Raw genomic sequence first — 20,765 nt, forward strand, 5'->3', positions numbered from 1 at the left:
CATGATCCTAATGATTTTTAGTAAAAAAGAGTTGTTAAAAGTTTTTACTTTTTGTTTTGAAATTAACAAATAGTAGTGCTAAAATGGTAACTATTTTATTATTTACTTTTTTCCTTACACATGAAGCACGTAATCGTATAGATATCTGATACAATAAAATATTGCAAGTATGTAATCGATCCAGATGATATAAATGTATATATGATTAACAAATCAACAATTTTAATGACGATACATTTTATTATTGGGCAACCTCAAATTGGCATATGTACAAACTTTAGCAATTTGTACCTCAATTTACGAAATATTGAAATATAAAACTCCACAAGATTCATATGAAAATTATAAACATTTTTATAATGAACTTAATATTAACTCGATATTCAATTGAGTTGTTAATTCCAAAACACAAAACAAAAATCATTTAGCAACTCTTTTATCCTGAAAAGATTATGATCATGAACATTGAACCGCTAGAAACACATAAGTCTAAAAAATGAAAAATAGCTTGAAAAATTACTTGATGATGTAAGGAGATATTGAGAGAGAGAGAGAGAGAGAGAGAGAGAGAGAGAGAGAGAGAGAATGAAAGAGAGAGAGAGAGAATGACAGAGAGAAAGAGAGATAGAAAGAGAAAGAAAATAAGGGGAAATAAAGAAAGATTAGTAGAGAGAAATTTATATGTATTTATGAAATGAGAGTTTTAGTTCATTTATTGATAATTTCCTGTAACACAGATTATTAGCTTTTTATTGTTTTTATTTCATTCATTTACTCCCAACCATAACGTATTTGTTAATATTTGGTTAGAAAATGTTCTTTTTGTTTTTTTTGTTCGGCCAACATAATCAGTGCAAGGTTTTGTTCGTGCCATTTATATCTCTAATATATTTTTTATTATTTTCATTAAATTTTTACTCAATTTTTTGAAAAATGGAGGAAACAAAATATTTTTCATGCCAGACCCTTTACAAGGTAGAAACAGAATTATGCGGACAGCATAAAGTTTTGAAGTGCCCCAAACAAAACCAGGCAAGTTAAATAGCTTTCTTAATCCTGTTATCATATTTGACGATAAGGTTGTCGAAGTTGGTCCCTCAAAACACCCTTTTATTACCAACTTGCCATATTTGATTACAATATTTCATTAACAGTAAGTAGCCAGATTTATCGTTATATAACATGACAAAAGTGGTAAAACTTTACATTCGCTTGATTTCTATAAATATCAACAATTTACAAATTGTGTTAGTTTAGTTTTTCGGTCATGTCTGCTGTATCGACAGTTGAAAGATTGAATGTTTCAGATTGTTCTGTTTCGTACGGTATTGCATTTTATTGTAAACATACTTATGTAATGTGTAGAGATTAGTGACCGTTAATCGATAGTTATTCAGATATCGTGAGATGCGGTCCGGTGTGATGTAGGTCTCAACACGACACGCAAGGATGGCACAATTACACAGAAGACAAACACTTTGAGTGAGTAGAAATACTTTGTTTGAATATAAAATATATTTTGCATTGTATAAATTCACTTTTCCACATCCTAAATGTAATTGTTAAATGTGAACATTATTTGTAAATCCCAGGCCCTGAAGATGATCTCAATAAAAGATCGAAACGTTGTCACGATAAAGAAAATGTTTTTCTGAAACCTACATCACACCCGACCGCATCTCACGATATCTGAATAACTATACTTTCGTAAGTTTTACGTAAGCTGCAATATTATATGATATTTGCAAAAAGTTTTTTATTTATTTATTTCATGTTCATTGAGATCCAACAACTGCAATTCATGAGAATTAAATGGCATTGCTGAGGTTGGCTTGTTTCAGAAAAAAAATCAGCAACCATTGCGTAATTCTTTGAAAAAACAAGACTTCGTACGTGGCAGAAATATCGATAAGTCCCTTATATAAAGAGTATATTTTTACACCAAATGTATCTAATCAACAATATTGACATTGAAGGATAACCTCAGGAAGAGGTCAGCAGGATCAACCAACTCTTTCTTCATATAATTAATGATTAGTTTGTCATGTAAAAATCTCATTTTTATGATATCTGTGCAGTTTGACAAATTAATAAACAAGCAAACAATTTTACTAGTATGAAAAATTTGTAGCAGTAAAATTTATGAAAAATTACAATATATCATCCCAAAGAAAATAATTTAATTAAATTACTTCAAAAATTAATATCACATTTAAAAAGAATAGCATCGTGAGTGTGTGTTTCCATTTTAACATTCGATCATATTTACTAATAATACAGTAATGTGGAACATTTTATCCTTACGTACATGCCGGAAATAATGTTTTCTGTAAATGAGATCAAATTTAAGTTTACAAACAATAAAAAAACAAGGGCGTTTCATTTTAAATGTTTTATTTTAGTGCCTCTATTAGGTAACACCTTCTCTGGAACCGTTGTTGTATGTTCACGTACAACCATACTAAAACATGAAATCTTTTAAATTAGATTATTACATTTTATAATAAATAATTCAGTGTTAAAACAAACATTAATTGCTAGTTGATAACATTGTGCGTTTTATTGGGTTGTCCGGAAAATAATGCAGGATTTTAAGTTTTCATTAAAAAAAATCTATATAAAATATTCTGTTTACGTTTACAGGATTACTCATTTGTATGAATNGGGAAATTATTTTGATTAAAGAACATTGCTTTAAAGTAACTAGTTTCTTTTTTTTTGTTTAATACCAAAATCCTGCATTATTTTCCGGACAACCCAATATATGATTATACAGTTTTGGAAGACAGAGGAAAAGTGCGGGTTTAGCCTACACGGAGCGCCGCATGACTACCTAAAAGAATGATTACATTAATATTAAATTTGATATAATTCAATATCTTTTAAAACTGTAATTTAACAATTTAATAGATTTCATATATTAGGTTATAAGGTTATCACTTTTCAGTATAAAATTATTAATATACGATTAAACGGAATATACAGGAGACGTTAGAACCACTCTCCAATAATTTTGCCTAGTTATTCTCTAATAAGAGACCAAAGGTTATTTCAAGAAACAAACCGTTAGTCTGTTAAAGGATTTATATTTACCACTCTACATCTCTACAATTTCATTGTAAGATTAAGATGTACTGAATATAAAAACATAAAATTTTAAAAATAAATTAATAACAAAATGTCTACCTTTTTGATGAATGCCAGTCTGATAAGTTTTCAGATCTTTTATTTCGATCTTTTACTGCCGTGTTTTTTTAATATTTTTTTACCTTAAAATAAAAATAAAAAATATATTAATTTCATAGGGTTTTTTATCTTTTTATTAGTGTAATCAAATATAGAGAAGGATAAACGTTTTATGAGATGAGAGGAGATTTATGGAATAAAGTTGTGAAAGGTGAAAGTAACTTAAAAATTGAAATATTTCGAATACAATTGAGAATAGAACGTTGAATAAAACAGATTTTTCAAATTTGACATGTAGGATAACCTCCTGAACTATTGAAGAGTGTCGCGAGACACGTGCATATGGAAGAAAAGTGGTCAAATTAGATTTACTAAAATCGTTTTAAAATAATTATAAAATTTCTGGCCTTAAAATAGTGCAAAATGTTTGGTATTGAACAACAAAATTAATTTTATGACCAAACTATGATTGATGTCATACATGATTAGAAAATGCTTAAGAATTGTACTGTACCCAGAAAACCATTTATAATATAAAAAGTTCAACTAATTCAAGTATTTCACGAACTTCTCATTAAAAGTGTTTTTTTTCAAAATATAAATATTTTCTTTTGATTGATGAAAAAATGTACATTTTTATTAAAACAAATCCCAAAGATGATTCACATTTCTAGTTAGCATATTAGGCATAGGAAATCATGAATAATTTCAAAATCAATAGATTTCGAGTTGTATTAACAATGGGTTTCCATTTCAATTCGAATTCCTTTCTATTTTCGTAACACGGGGGGATGGATAAAAAAAATTACAGGAAACTCGATTACAAATTTAACGGGGATTATTTTGACGGGACTGTAGCCGGGTTTTATCCAGGAGTGTATGGGTTGAATTTTTTACTTTGGGCGGTTAAGAAAGAATCCCCTCTTGAAAAAATAGGGGAAAATTGGAAGCAATGTGCTTTTCTAAAACTGAGTGAAAAACTCTTAAAGGAGCTGTCCAGATTCGTCTGTTATTAAAGAAAATAACAAAGAAGTGTAAAACAAAACCGCTAACACAACGCCTTACTGTTTTTTAGAAACTTTTGATTTGATGATTTATTTTCGCACTGATAATAACTATTCAGAAATCGTGAGATGCGGTCTGGTGTGATGTAGGTTTCAGAAAAACATTTTGAAAAAATGATAATAATATTTATTTCACTGTGCAATAAGACAGTGAAACGCATATATCACATTATAAATAAAAAATACAACTTTAAGAAATGTTACTTTAAACAAATATTGTGTTGGGGGTTTTAAAAAACAAAAACTAATATTCAAAATAAAAACAAATACCTTCATGTGATGTTGAAATACGTTTTAATTGTATTATTCATATTTTATTACGCATATGGCTTATCTGACTTTGTTACCTCTTGATGTGTATTTATTGCCGAGGAGACAAATTAAAATCATTGTTCTGTCTAGAATCCTGATTTAATTAAATCTGGTGGTAAAGAGCAAGATGAATGTTTGCAAGTCTTACAGTAATGAGAACAAGCCGGATTGTCGAAGTAATTGTGTCAGCTGTTTGATTCGTATAGAACGATATGGTTTAAAATTTAAAAAAATAAATATATATNAAGTTGTTTCAGTTGTTTCAACAACTTTTTTTATTCTAACACAAATTTTTACGTCTATAAGAGGTCCATTTATGATTTACCATGTCTTTTGTTTAGTTTGTTGTTCTAATAATCTAATAGTTCCTTGAATATCCTGACCAATACAAAAAACCAAACAAACATACTCTCTTTCCTAATACATTTGTGACCTGTTGATTGGATCCACATTTACTTTTCCTTCACTAATTTATTAATTATAATTGGTTAAAAAATAATTTTCATAAGTTGTTTAGCTTATAACTATGAGCTTAAAGTTTTGTATGCAGATGATATAATCATCCGATCAGATATAATCGAGGTCCTTCAAAGAAACATCAACTTTTTCAAAGCTACTCGAGACGTATGGAACTTGACCGTAAATCTGATAAATCTACATTTTTAATTTTTAGGAAAATGCGCCAGAGAGTTTGAATGACAAGGATAAGGAAATTGATGTTGTAAATCGTCGAAATTGACATTACTACTTACAACGTAAAGGCACATTTGCTAAGTTCGCAGTAAATAGGGTTTGGAATGATAAGTTCATCCAGGACCTGGTTCAGCTTTCAGTAAAGTTCGAGTTATTTAATAGCGCTTGTCGTTCCATCCTCTGCTACACTTGGCAGATCTGGGGGTTTCAGAGATAGGAGGTGATGTATGAAGTTCTGAAATATTTTTATTAAAAAACCTTTCCCTTCCGGACCACGAAAACTTATGCTGTTGTTCATCCTAAGTCGAATTAGGAAAGCTAATCATGAGAATTGACTAAGGAAAGCCTATATTCCACCTTTTTTTCTCCTTTGTAAGGATTTGGAACATTCATTTTGTTTCCCTAATCCTCCAGGTGAGCTCCACCTTTTCCTCCTTTTTGAGTTTGTTAAGTAGGGTTCACACCAGAGCGATAAGATACACATCTTAATGTTGTAATCGACAAACGATAATTGTAAGATACGCAACGCTCAGGCCTCTAAAATACGAGATGGATCGACAAAATTAGTTCACACCTGTACGATTGCGACACGTGTCGTAAGATACGTGTATCGAGAGACAGGCAGTGTTTCTTTTCTTTCATTGTAGTACGATATTGCGAAGGGTGTAGTTGGCAAACTCAAAGGGTGAGGAAAATGGCTTTGTGATTGGCTGGCTGGCTCATGTCTTATCGCTTCAGTGTGAACCTCACTTATCTTAGAATAAAAATCGTTCAGCTAATGTTTCTGCGATAAATATCTTATCGTTCAGGTGTAAACCCAGCCTTAATGTTCCTAAGTATGTGTTGTGAGCAAACATTTCTATATTTTGTACCCTGGAATTATAACGGAAACGAACTGTTCTCTTTAAGGAACTCATGGGTAATGGAAGATATTTTTCACTTTGTGGCAGAAGCCTCGATTTTATCGGAATATTGTCTTTTAAATCTAGTTATCCCCAGCCTTTCCGCTTATCGTTTATCCAAATCCTGAATGATAAATAAATTGTTAACTCCCCTGCCTGCTATGCATTTAACAATTCATTTGGTGATCAACCATCTTGTGGTGATGGTGGTGGTTTCCAAAGCAATGGAATAAATAAATTAATTTAAAAAATAAATAAACGTATGTTTTATTTCTTTGTGGCAAAACATATTAGGTTTTCTTAATGCACTTAAACGTAATAATTGTTTCAATTAATTAATGTTTATGTAAGGTATTGGTTGAAATGAAAAAGTTAGTGTCACGAACGGGATTCGAACCAAACCTTCGGCTAAATACGCCTCTGCTCTACCAATTGAGCTATTGTGACTTCGATCAACGAAAACCTTACATAAATATTAATTAATTGAAATAAGTTATTTGGTCAATCTGACCACGAAATATAATGGCTTTAATAAGTAAAATGAAGTATATCTTCACAAAAGCTCTCCGTGGCCATTTCATTTGTCGCTGAGAATTGAATCGTGATTACTCGACATTTGAAAAATGGAAAAAGGAGGGAAAATTCGAAAGGCGGATTGTGATGGGAAGTTGGTGTCCGATTGGATCGAAGTGACGATAGCTCAAGTAGTAGACCAGCGGCGTATTTAGCAGAAGGTCGTGGGTTCGAATCCCGCTTGTGACACTATTTTTCAACTGTTTTCATTTCAATCGCCTTATATAAAGATTAATTAACTGAAAGGCGTTATTTGGACAATCGAACCACGAAATATAATGGGGTTATAATTGTGTTATTATACATATTTAATAGTTATTCAGATATCGTGAGATGCGGTCGGGTGTGATGTACGTTTCAGAAAAACATTTTCTTTATCGTGCCATGGCAATCCAATGGCACGATAAAGAAAATGTTTTTCTGAAACCTACATCACACCCGACCGCATCTCACGATATCTGAATAACTATCGATTAACGGTCACTAATCTCTACACATACATATTTAACTATTCAATAAGATGTACTTATGATTGCAGTATTTATCATTTTATTTACGATTTGTCACTTTTGGTAATATCTCTTCGTTAATTACCATCAAACTGTATTCCGTAATTTGTTTCTATCTGAAAGAAAAAAATCCATTAAAGTAAATTCAAAAACTCAGAATATATAAAATAAAAACAAACTTGACAAACAGGATACTTTCAAATATTAAACAAATATAATACTGCTATTCAAGAGACAGTACAATGTGCAGCATACATTTTAAAGAATACACTGCACACAATAATACATGAATTTTAAAAAAATTATGCAACAGGTAATGCTTGATCGCTAAATACAAAACACGTTACACACTGTAGAACAGTCATTATACGTTACGTGCACAAGTAATGATTATTACTTCACCAATTTTCATGCAGTGATTGGATCAAAACGTCAGCTAAAGTAAAAGTGCTTTGAGACAAGTCTCTTTGGAGGATAAACGGCTAAGTAGAGACGGTCCTAACTTGACAGTTTTCAGATAGATGCTTCAACCCAATCTCCCTGAAAAATGAAAAGTTAGAACGGCGTCTTGACACGTTGATTATATTAAATCAAAAAGTGTCTTCTCTAATTTGATTTTGAATTTTAAAAGGAAACTTATTTTATTCCGGCTAATAATTAACAAAATCGTTTGCTTTCGCGCGTAAATTGGGCAAGTAGTGATAGGAAACCATAAGTAATAAATCACTGGCTTTGAACACTTTATAAAAACTCTATTTAATATTTTTGTAATCAATAAAGTTTTTGTTTATATTCGGAATTAATGATAATTACTACGCTAGGAGGCTTAAATCATAAGCTTCTCAAGGTGATGTAATCTCCTTTGTGAAAGCTTGATGGCTTTAATGGTATCACACCAATTTTTTATATAAGGCTTTTAATAAAGAAAAACTACCACAATTAAAAAAATTAAATCTAAGTTAATAATAACATTACAAGGAAATTTAGATGGTTGAAAAATAATGTATTTTTTTAAAAGGATAACTCGTTAATCCGCTTGAAGACACCCGTTGTCATAGTGAAAACTGTACTATATCTTGTAACATCGGTAAAATTTGAAAAAAATTAGTTTGACCATTAGCAATTTGCTTATCACATTGCTATTATGCGTTTTTTTAAAATTTCGTTTTAAATTAGTCCTTCATTTTTCTATGAAACTCTCTTTAAAATGATGGCAATAGAAATACAGATGGGAATTTACCTTTAAATAATATATACAAGTCGCCTGTAATTGTTTTAAATTATTTAAAATATTAAGTTCTACCAATTAAATAAAACACTTCCAAAATCTAGCGAGATAGCAATCACGCTTCTTTTGTAAAAAAAATTAGCCTACAACTGTTTCATATTTACCCTGGCATAAAAACACAGGTGTGAAATGTTCCATCTCAACTACATGCTCAACAGAGACTTTTATGTTGAAATCTCTTCCATGTAAAATGATGGCAGGCGGTAAGTCCTTGGATTAAAGAAGTCAATGTTTTACAAGCACATTCTCCTTTAGTTTTGTTCTTAACCTTTTATTTTCTGCGTTATTTCATCTCCGTGGATGAATGATTTTACATTCTCGATATTTTCGGACATGTTTACGTTTCTTTCTGAAGTTTCGAGAAATCGTGACAAAGATTGCTTAACCAGAGACGTATTTTCTCATGAGTTTTTAACCAAATGTTACCAGATTTAAGCCGGCAGCTCGTATAACGAAATTTATTTTTACAGTTCTGACCTAGTCACAAAATTGTTCTGGTCGTTCGCTAGATAAATCTACGCCCAAATTCTTTTAAACGGAAAACTAACTAAACGACATAAATTTATTATGGATTTATGAATTTATTATATATTATTATATTGGTTAATACCAAAATTTTATTAAGTACTGGATCGAAATAAACTATCTAGTGGTATGTCCACACTCTGGTTCCAGTTTATCAGGTCCCAGCCCAGATGATAGAGGTTTGACTTATGACAAATTATGAAAATAAATACATGTGGTAAAGAATGGGATCAACAGATTATATGTGGAAAAATAAATATGTTCCTGAGCAATTTACAATTTTTTTGTTAGAGGAAAAAACAGAAGAGGTTTAAAATTGTTGACATCTATGGAAAATTTGTTACACTTTTTGCAGGCTGTAATGAAGAGAGAATTTTAGACAAAGGATGGTTTGGTTTTAGGAGAATAGAAATCGCTATGATTTTAGCTGGTTGTGAGTGATCTTAGAGATGTGATCTTGCTATTAACACAAAAGTGGAGAAGAGATTCTCTTAGGTTTTAAAATGAAGTATATCAGAAGTAAAAGTCTGTAATAAGATTTCTTGTCGGAAGTTTCGTCGAATGCAATGTTTTGTAGGAAATATTTGTGACGATGTGAGCTTATCAAACTTACTGTGTATCAAGGGTTCTAAGTTTACGAAATCCATCTTGAAACATGACGCGAACTCTGGAATGAAAAATGAGGTCAGTCTCAAACGTGAAAGATATTCTTAACTTGAACATTTTTAAAGTCCATAGCATAATGAATTTTTTCTGAATCTCGCTCTTTATTCTGGGATTTGTTAAACACATATCATAATTCATCATGCTATGACTCATTGGGAAATACTCCTGTTTTAGAACTTGGAACATGTTGGCATGTTGACACTTCAGCTTAGCCCTTGGGCCCAAATATTCGGAGAACAAAGTTTTCCTTCATGGCGACTTAGACGGCGTTTGAAGACTAAATTGTAATCCAGACGATAAGCCGCGTGTCCTAGCATACGATACCTAACTTACACTTTAGAATAATTCAGCACCTTCATTAAATTTTGCCTTTTCGCTTACACCTAAAATTCCCAAAAAGACAGTTATAACATACGGAATAATATTGCACTAATATTATGTGAAAAAAATATGCGAGAAATGAGGTATGACTTTCTAAAAATATTTTTGTATTCCTTTTTTATTAATTTAAAAACCAATATCGCAAGTACATTTTTCAATAACCATCATATAAATATTTTTTGAATATTTCCGAAATACCTAGACTTAAAATATAATCACATTTATATATTATATAAATTGCCATATATAAATTATTTATTTATTATAAAAAGACCTAAAATATAAATACATGTATATATTATATAAATTACCATAAATGTACGGTGTTAACATATATCTACCATAAATTATTATTTTAACAATGATGGATTTTTTCAAAATAAATTATTTATTTATTATAAAAAGCCCTGAAATATAAATACATTTTATATTATATAAATTACCATAAATATACAGTGTTAACATGTATCTACCATAAATTATTATTTTAACAAGACAGATTTTTCCAAATAAATTATTTATTTATTATAAAAAGACCTGAAATATAAATACATTTATATATTATATACATTACCATAAATATACGGTGTTAACATGTATCTACCATAAATTATTATTTTAACAATGACAGATTTTTCCAAATAAATTATTTATTTATTATAAAAAGACCTGAAATATAAATACATATATATATATTATATAAATTACCATAAATATACGGTGTTAACATATATCTACCATAAATTAATATTTTAACAATGACAGATTTTTTTCAAATAAATTATTTTTTATTGTAAAAAACCTGAAATATAAATACATTTATATATTATATAAATTACCACAAATATACGGTGTTACCATATAGGTACCATAAATTATTATATTAACAATAACAAATTTTTCCAAATAAATTATTTATTTATTGTAAAACGACCTAAAATATAAATATATTTATATATTATATAANATTAATTGTAATTTTAATTGTACATAATGTATGGATGTATTTATTAGCGTGAAAGAGGGCGGGTCTTCAGAGGAATATCGATTACTCTGAAACCCGCCTATAGGCTAGGCTAGGATTGAATGTTAGTGAATGAGATAGTTTCAGAGCCTTTTCACCACGTGTGGGAGGGCTAAAAATGTAGAAATAACGTCCCAGAACACAACCAGAAAGATTGCCAGACTTCCTACAAAAAAGCTAATTAAAAAAAAAATTAAATTAAATTAAAAAATAAATAAATTTATAAAACATGAGGTGGAAGAAATGTGAGGTGCCGGCAATAGCCCAGGCAGCTAGCCGGCCGAAAAAAACAAAAAAACAATGACAGATTTTTTCAAATAAATTGTTTATTTATCGTAAAAATCTTTTCGTTTAAATTCGGACCCCCCCCCACAAAGATACATTGCATTACCTCTTCTGGGCCCAGGGTTGATTTTTTCTTTGTCTTAATCGTGTTTTAAACCTACTAATTTTTTCTCCCGTGTCTCCAGCCTAGTATATAGTATAACTGTAGTATATGATGTATGACATAACGGTAACCAACTTTGACTTTTATTTATTATATCGCTAAGATCTTATCTCTATACCCTAGCGCCTCGTCAGTTGTCATTAAAATAACAAATACACAGGAACAAGATAAAAATATGACAATCTGGTTAGCATTCGAACTACCCCAGAGTCTCGATATTCATCGGGGTAATTGGGTGTAAGCACTTCCACAGAGGTAAATTCAATTTCCTTTTCGACAATAATTTTCTTCGTTCTTCCGTTAGTTTAGTACTATGAGAATAAATGATGTAAATCTTCATAATTCACAGTTCAGGGCAAAGATATGCATTGGATATTCTATGATTTTATCTCACGAAACTAGGCCGGTCGAGCTAACAGTGAGAAGAGAGGTATGCATTATTTAATAAAAAAGGAGAAAATTATATTGGTTCAATTGATACAGCCATAACCTTAAATTTCAATAAGATACTTAAAATAATGCAAGGGTGTATCCATAGCGACAACAACGTGCGTAATCGTTGATGGTTTGTTAGGTTCTGTACAAACAGAACCCTTTTCATTCCAGTAGGATGTAAGCAAAGAATCCTTTTATAACACGTTTTATATACCTCGACTCTCTTTACTCGCCGAGAAAAAAAGCGTAAACAGTACGGGGAGAAGTAAATTACCTGTCAACATCCATGCAACCCTTATTCATTTCCCACTTGCCGGCCGTATTTTATGCGAGGGCCTCCTTGTTAATAACCTAAAAACGAATTGAGCCGTAATGGAAATGTATATAAGGTAGATTTATATGAAAGGAGAGCTTGGAATTAATCTTACTTTTTAACTGTTTGTTTTTCTTTTTGGCGGCATGCTCATATCCTTTAGTATCCCTCTCAATTATAGAGATAAAACTAAATTAACTCAAATTAACAAATACTAACAGCACAATATTTTATATGGGTCCTAAGCAGTTGCTTTTTGATTTTTGTTGACACTTAAAAACAAATCGATTGTTCATTATGTACATACGTACTAAAAATATTCTAATATGGGTCTAATTAAAAAAAGAATATATAAAAACAAAAACATCCTACTCAGGCTATTAAATAAGGATGTGCTTTTCTATTCGCAGTAATTCAGTTTGACGATGTAGGTGTTGTGAAAGAGTCGTCGGGACATCCAGGACAATTTATGGATTTTCTCATCCATCCGGTTTCTTTGTTATTTCCGGACGTCATTGATATCAAGCCCGCTGGAGAAAAATTTTTCGTCCTTTGAGAAGTGAAAGGGCATTACTTTTAAAGGCGTCACAACCAGGCTAGGGCTAAATTATGTATGTGTACCGGTTTTTCTACTACTGATTATTTATCGTTCGATCAGTTATCATTGCTGTCCCATTTGTTCTGTGGTAAAACTGTTTTTCCCTTCCATTCTGATCTACGATATCTGAACAAATTTCATGCTACAAATTTTCTACAAAAATATAAATGACAACATTTAGAATGTTTAAAAGTTTCAAAATTGTCACAAATAACAAAAGAAAAACTAAAAGGAAATTAATTACACATTTACTTGTTTTTAAATTGTACTAATATGATAACAAAACAGGCTATTTCGCATGTAATATTTTCCGACTTAAAAAATCTAATAAAAAAATTGTTTTTTCAAAGAACTAAAAGATTTTTTTTTTAAAGCCGAGTAACCTTTGTGGTTTTTGAAAAACGGCAAAAAGGAGGGAAAATTCAAAAGGTGCGGTTGAGATGGGAAGTTGGTGTCCGAGTGGATCGAGGTCACGATAGCTCAAATGGTAGAGCAGCGGCGTATCAAGCCGAAGATCGTGGGTTCGAATCCCGCTCGTGCCTTTGACTTTTTTATCTCAACTAAAAACCTTAATTAATTTTAATAAAGAGTTGAATGTCAAAACGTACCCGCATAGAAAACAAAATATCTACCTGGTCGTGATCTCAACTAGAGATAGATCTACACGTGCCTTGGAGAGGAAATTAAAGAAGAACTCGCTAACCAAACACTACCACAAGGTAGTGGAAGTTAAAAGAATAATAAGGAAAACAGAGCAACGCATAGTTGACACCAATTTTTTCATACTGACATTTCATAGCCCGACCACTCCAAAGGAAACAAAGGCGATTTTTCAGCGTTTTCCAGTACTTCCGTATGTCCCGATCCCCGGGCATACGGAAATACTGTGTGATGGAAAAGAATAGACCTGCTTGTCCAGATTCCAGAACAGGCAAATCACGTCATCGGCGGGTATAAATGAAAACAGAAAAAAGAATGCAAAACAGGTTGGACGAAACATAAACCGAGAAAACTGTCCATCCAGTAATTAATAAATTAATAACATGTAAGTCAAATTTCGTATTATAGATGCAATAATAATTCAATGGACCTTGAGAGGCATACACCTTATTTAAAAAAGTGTAAAAGATTATTACGGTGTAAATGATAAAATTATTTGTAGAGATTAGTGACCGTTAATCGATAGTTATTCAGATATCGTGAGATGCGGTCGGGTGTGATGTAGGTTTCAGAAAAACATGTTCTTTATCGTGCCAACGTTTCGATCTTTTATTGAGATCATCTTCAGGGCTCAAAGTGTTTGTCTTCTGTGTAATTGTGCCATCCATGTGTGTCGTGTTGAGAGTGCCACAGTGATAAAATTATTATTATGGAAATAATTATAATTGAAATTTAAATGTTTCATTACGTTTTAATGTTTGGATGTTTAGTGACCGTTAGTCAATGATTATTTGGAGATTGTGAGATGCGGTTTGGTGTGACGTAGGTTTTAGAAAAACATTTTCTTTATCGTGGAAACATTTCGATCTTTAATGAGACCATGTTCGGGGGGCTGGGATTTATAAACATTGTGTAAATTTTCCAAATGTAGGATGTTAAGGAAAAAAAAATAAAAACGAATTTGTACACTTCTAGAAAATTTTATATTCAATCAAATTATTTGTACTGTTTGTTTTCTGCGTAATTGTGTCAATCTTGGATGTCGTGTTGAGAGTGCCAGTGAGATATTGATGTTTTATGCTTATATACGTTAGATTTTGAAGGGCTGTGGAAGGAAGTCTGGATAGAAAGACATTTTTATATGAGGAATCGACTTCTATGAGGTGAAAACAGCCGACAATGGGAAAAAATGGGTAATGGTTCGGCCTGATTCTCCTTTCAGGATTATATAGACGGGATAATTAGAGAAAGGAAAGCCAAATTGTTGAAGAATTAGATGTAGCAATGTTTAGTGTGTGTAATGTAATGATTGTTTTATAGCATTAAATTCACTAATTTCTTGGTCCGCTTGACCAATTAATACATTACAATTAATTAAGGTTTTTTAATTAAGATAAAGAAGTCAATGGCGCGAGCGGGATTCGAACCCACGATCTTCGGCTAGATACGCCGCTGCTCTACCACTTGAGCTATCGTGACCTCGATCCACTCGGACACTAACTTCCCATCTCAACCGCACCTTTTGAATTTTCCCTCCTTTTTGCCATTTTTAAAATGTCGTGTAGTGGGATGCCATTGACTTTTTTATCTCAACTAAAAAAACCTTAATTAATTGTAATATATTAATTGGTCAGGCGGACCACGAAATTAGTGAATTTAATGATTTAAAATGAAGTATACATCACTAAAGCTCTCCGTGGCCATTTCATTTGTCGTCGAGAATCCAATCCGATTACCAACATTTGAAAAATGACAAAAAGGAGGGAAAATTCAAAAGGTGGGGTTGAGATAGGAAGTTGGTGTCCGAGTGGATCGAGGGCACGAAAGCTCATGTGGTAGAGCAGCGGCGTATCTAGCCGAAGATCGTGGGATCGAATCCCTCTCGTGCCATTAACGTTTTTTCATCTCAAGTAATAACCTTACTTAATTGTAATGTATTAATTGGTCAAGCGGACCACGAAATTAGTGAATTTAATGTATTAACTGAAGTACACTTCACTAAAACTCTCCGTCGCCATTTCAATTGTAGTCGAAAATCAAATTGATTACACGACATTTGAAAAATGGCAAAAAGGAGGGAAAACTCATAAAGGTGGGGTTGAGATGGGGAGTTGATGTCCGAGTGGATCGAGGTCACGATAGCTCAAGAGATAGAGCAGCGGCGTATCTAGCCGAAGATCGTGGGTTCGAATTCCCCTCGTGCCATTGACTTTTTTTATCTCAACTAAAATACCTTAATTAATTGTAATTGTTTTATATGTTTTTTATTATGTGGTGATGTATGTATGTTATCGATATTGAATTTGATTAATGATATTGGCGTAGCTGCGACTGAGTTTACAGGTGTCAGTTCTGTAATTGATGCTGTGTTTATCTCTGTCGATGTAAACCATTTCTAAAAAGTTCCGTTTATGTTTGTTGTTATTTGAAGAATTAGACTGTGTAGAAATGTTTGATGTGTGGAATGTGATGATTGTTTTACATGATATATGATATGTGTTTTGTGTGATGTGATTATATATATATATATATATATATATATATGTGTGTGTGTGTGTGTGTGTGTGTGTGTGTGTGTGTGTTATCGATATTGAATTTGATACGCTAATATCATTAATCACATTCAGTATCAAACATCAAATATTTCTACACAGTCTAATTCTTCAACAATTTGGGTTTCTTTTCCCTAATTATCCCCGTCTATGTAATCCTGAAAGGAGAATCAGGCCGAACCATTACTCATTTTTCCTATTGTCGGCTCTCTCGGCTCCTTTCGCCTCAAAGAAGCCGGCTACTCATTTAATAATGTCTTTCTATCCTGACTTCCTTCTCCACCCCTTCAAAATCAAACATATATAAACATAAAACATCCTATCTCACACAAGAACAACACAACTACACAGAAAATAAACGCTTGGAGTGAGTACAAATACTTTGATTAAATCTAAAAGTTCTAACATTGTATAAACTCATTTTTTCTCACCTCCTACATGTATTTGTAAAATTTAAAATACGTTTATAAATCCCTGGCCCTGAAGATGATATCAATAAAGATCGAAACGTGGCACGATAAAGAAAATGTTTTTCTGAAACCTGCGTCATACCAGACCGCATTTCATGATCTACAAATTATCATTGCGTTTTAAGAAATTTTTCCTGTTGTATTTTTATTAATTATAATTTGTTATGTTTGGGTAAAATTGTTCCGTCCTGCGAGTGGACGAAGAAGATTGAAATGATCACGAGCAAGGATTTCACATCGTGATGGAAAGATTTATTCCAAGAAATTCCTTGCCAATTTTGCATTTATTTTTAGATTATCTTTCTTACACCAGTAATTGATATATTTGTTTACACATTTGGAACAACTCACTTCGATGTCGGTTCTAATATGTGTACATTTATCGACGTTTTTGACTGCTATTCTATAGTGCTCCTTTTGGAAGATTTTTCTTCACTATTGCATTATCTTTAGTTATATTATTTTGTTCTATATCGTCTGTTTTTCTCAATAGTAATTATTTTTTTATGCTTTTACTGAACGTGATCGAAAAACTGTCGCAACTCAGAAGGAATTATAAAAGCGTCTAAATAATTCAAAGCGTTCACAAATTTGCATATGAATAAAATTGGAATTGGCGTTCTTATAAAATAATATTCCCATCACGTGCGTTACATCCGTTAAAAAAATTAAAATATTTATATTCTTGTGTCGTGTTTTATAAATATAATGTAGTATTTATTGTAAGTTGTTTAGTAATATTTTCGTATACATTTATTATGAATTATCGATTGTCTTTTTCAGATCAAAAAAAAGTTTTACACTTATTTCTCTTCTCTTTTTTTCTCTTATAAACGACCCCCAGTTCGTTCCAAGATTTTTACTGCTAACCTCGTTTCTCTTGCCTGTCTGATGATTTGACTTAGACATTTTTATTGAATTAGTTTAATTATAATTTTTGTACGTTGTTTTTTTTGTCGTTCATATTTTTTTCCTATGCAAAGTGTGACCTATTTTCCTTCCCTGACAGAAAATTATTAATTTTTCCTCTAATATAATTGTTAATCTTTGCCTGCAAGTTAGTACAAATAAGAACAAATAAACACGTGTTGGCTGATATTGTGAGATATGGATCAGGTTGGAAAGAAGACACTGTGAATAGGTGGGTCATCATTGAACAAGGATTTTATATTGAAAACCAGTTATAAAAATTAAAAGGCTACACATCACTCATTATCGTCAAACATGCAGCAACTCATGTTGGCAAAATTCAAATCCTTTTTGAACTACGTGAAAAATTAATATTTCTCAAACATCATAAAAACGAAATAAAACGATACAGCATCTTTCCCTCTCGGTTTTACACCAGTTCAAAAGTTAGTTCAACAGTATTTATCGTAAACAAGGGAAAGCTACCGTTTCTAGACATCGAGGCTAGTCGGGCTTTTTAATAAAAATACATTGGAAAAACAATTTTCCCTTCCATCCGAATTTACATATAAATAGGATACTCTTGATATTGTATTCCTTTATTTGTTGAAAATATGAAAAAAATTATCCTGGCTGAGAGAAACTTGGCAGAAGCATTTCTTCTGGCGAAGTTTCTTTCACTAAGAAGTATCTCGTATTTTCATTTAATATTTAACACAACCGTTAAAAAAATAAAACTTATATAAAATGCCGTAATATTTTTTTTAAACAATATAAAATAATGCTTCTCAATACGAACTTGTATAACTCCTAATGAAATGTAAATTAATTATGTCAAAATAATTTATATTAAATTCACTAATTTCGTGGTCCGCTTGACCAATTAATATATTACGATTAATAAAGGTTTTTGTCTCAACTAAAAACCTTAATTAATCGTAATAATTTATATTATGAAAGCAAAATAACAAATAAGTTCGATGAAAGAAATGTTGAATAAAAAGAAACTATATCTATGTACGTAAGAAACTATAAACGTTAAAAATATATTTAGGGAAAATGTAAATTTGCTAGCTAGTTTGTTTATTGACAAAAATATTACGACTACCTTTACTATTATTAATGGTATTAATAAGATGTAATCATGTACTGGTAAAAGTCAAATAAAGCAAAATAATCCGCTGGGTTTTCAAGGCAAGAATGCAAAATAGACAAATATACATTTTTTATATTATTTTCGAACTTTTCGGGAATCGAACTAAAAACGACGTACCAAATAATCCTCCGATACCCTAACCACAGAGCCAAAGCACACGTTCTGGTAGATCACTACGGTTTTAATTTAAACTATTAAACTAATACATGATTAATGCAAATCTAATTTTATCTTTAAACGAAAGGAAAACATTTATCAAATTAAAAGTGGTTTTACCACGAGCAAAGAGATACATTTTTTAAACAAATATAGACTTAGAAATTAATTACAGTTAAGTTAATTACAGAAAAGTTTAAAATATATTTCTTCTCCAATATAGCTCAGAACGTTTCTGATGATCCTATCAATTTTAGCTGAGTTTATTTTGAACAAATTCACGGGCAACATGATTCCCAAATAAAAAATAGATGCTATTTATATTGAAAGAAAGATATAGATAGATGAATATAGAGAGAAAGAAAAAAGAGGGAATATGAGAGAAAAGGGGATAGGTAGACAGAGAGAGGGAAAGATGGTAAGAGGGAGAAAGGGAGAGAGAGAAATTTGAGAATAAGAGAAAATTTAAGTTATATGTATTTTGTATGTACATTAGCATAAGGACAAATAACCGAAACCTCGCGTGTTGTATTTTTACACGGAAATAAAGCGAAAAAGATATAGCGAAAAGGAGAGAAATAGAGAGGGCGAGAGAAGAAGTGAACGAGAGAAAAAGAGTGAGAGGGGAGAGCCAAATGAAAGAGAGAGAGAAGAGAGAGAGAGAAAGAAAGAGAGAGAGTAAAAGAGAGAGAGATGGAGAGAGAGAGAGTGAGAGAGAGAGAAAGTGAAAAAATGAAAATGAGAAAAAATTTAAGTTATATGTATGTTGTATTTGTATTATCATAAACGCCATGATAGACAAATAACAAAAGTCACGCATATTGAATTTTATAGATAGATATAAAGAGAAAAATTTGAGATATGACTTCCTGGTCCAATATTTTTTGGTACAATGGCAAATAAAACAAGCCACGCATATTGAATTTGAAAATGGGAAATAAAGAGCGAATGATAAAGAGGGAAAGAAAAAATGATTGAATGATATAATGCAAAAAACCTTGGTTTAATATTTGATAGGAATGTAATTCGTCTATAATTAAACTACATCGCTTCGTAATACAAAACATCAAAAGAGTTTGTTTGTTATGTTACGTACAGCAAGAAATTAAAAATGAACTCTTCATCGGAGAAAATCGTTTACGCCCAACCCTAAATTTCAACTCAAATGGCGTCTCTTTTACATATTTTTAAAAAATAAAAAAATAAATCGGTTTGCATTTCGAGACGACGGTGCGCATTGAATGTTTCCAGGCAATTAGTGCAACTTGGTTCCTCCAGTTGTAATATTTGTCCTTTTTCCGACTCTATTCCTGATTCCATGATGTCCTTGCAAACATTCCTTCCTCTTTCTCCAGGAGAATTATTTAGTTTCCACGCGAAAGAAGGGCCAGATGAGACTGTATTATTTAATCAGTTTGTTAAAAAAAAATCCGGTACTGGGTTGGTTAAGTCTGCGGAATGCTGCAGTGATGCTCTCTGCAATGCAAAACAATGACAGTGTTTTGATTTTTGATGTTTTGATTTCAAAGGCTTGTACGTCAGCATCTATTTTGCAACATTTCCCAGAAGTAGTTTCAACTAATTACATATACAGGAGTTGTTATCATACTCCTGTCCGGCAATAAAAATTTGGCGTCGGCAGTAAGGTCTACTCATTTAAATTTCATCGTGCTAATTTTTGCGAAATTTTTGTTTATACACATGTTGAAGTTTTTTTTTAGAAATGGCGCTTTTTTTTGGAACCACTGTAACGTAGGTTTCAGAAAACATTTTCTTTATCGTGCCAAGGTTTCGATCATTATTGAGATCATCTTCAGTGCTCAAAGTGTTTGTTTTCTACGTAAGATCCCTGAAGATGATCTCAATAAAGATAGAAACGTTGGCACGATAAATAAAATGTTTTTCTGAAACCTACGTCATATCAGACCGCATCTCACGATTTCCG

The 20,765-nt window shown here is 31.5% G+C and overlaps 1 protein-coding gene across 1 annotated transcript in view; it reads left to right on the forward strand.

The window, feature by feature from the left end:
- Window positions 1–20,765, forward strand: part of LOC106669465 (suppressor of lurcher protein 1-like) — a 185,284-nt gene that overhangs the window by 119,900 nt on the left and 44,619 nt on the right. The window lies entirely within an intron of this gene.

The sequence above is a fragment of the Cimex lectularius genome, unplaced genomic scaffold (genome assembly GCF_000648675.2).
Source record: "Cimex lectularius strain Harlan isolate CLEC.00 unplaced genomic scaffold, Clec_2.1 scaffold128, whole genome shotgun sequence".
In the NCBI taxonomy this organism is placed as follows: domain Eukaryota; kingdom Metazoa; phylum Arthropoda; class Insecta; order Hemiptera; family Cimicidae; genus Cimex; species Cimex lectularius.